This window comes from Cupressus sempervirens, chromosome 7 (assembly GCF_028749045.1).
Source record: "Cupressus sempervirens isolate cs-2001-9-10 chromosome 7, ASM2874904v1, whole genome shotgun sequence".
NCBI lineage: Eukaryota > Viridiplantae > Streptophyta > Pinopsida > Cupressales > Cupressaceae > Cupressus > Cupressus sempervirens.
The window spans coordinates 881,861,915-881,862,697 of NC_143124.1; positions in this window are offsets into that span (position 1 = coordinate 881,861,915).

Genomic DNA, 783 nt, shown 5'->3' on the forward strand with positions numbered 1-783 from the left:
TCAAAAGATGAAGTCTTGTTGGACGTTTAATCATTATGTCTCACTCTTTATAAGAGAGATTCTTGAACGCTAATCTTCAGTATGAACACTGCAGATGATTTCAGCAAAACTTAAGTATAACAAAGAAATCGTGGCAGAGAAAACAACGCAATGGTTACAATGTAGCATACTGCAGAGATATGGGTTGCTAGGAAACCATGGTTGGGTGTATGAAGTCAAAAATAAACAAGGAAAATCAGGTGATAAACAGGGAAGTCAAGCGCTTGATCAAAGAAGTCAGGTGCTTGATATAAATGTATCTATCTCATCTACCTCTCTCTTGACTTCAGCAAGGATGAACAATATACAACAGACTTGTAACAAGAAGGGCACTACTATAAATTGCAGAGATTTCGAATGGAATTTGCAAAAATTTAGATGGTTTTTCCAGTATCAAGTTGTAGATGGTAGCCAGCCAGAAATGAACAAGGAAATCATGAATAATAAAAGGAAGTCGAGTATACTTGAAATATATTTCTGTCTCTCCTGACCTACAATATAAAAAGGACTCTTTGGCTTTCGTAACCTAAAGAATTATCTTGGCTCTTTGAACGCCAATTAATGCCAAAGGTTCAATCAGGTTTAAACAAAAGAAAAATAAAAGGCAAAAAAAGAGTTGGAAGGTTATAATTCGAAAATTATTATGATCTATATTTATATACATACATGTAAATATATTAGTGAGGTGGCATCATTTTATTATAAAAAAATTTATATTTATATATATGTGTACATACATAGATA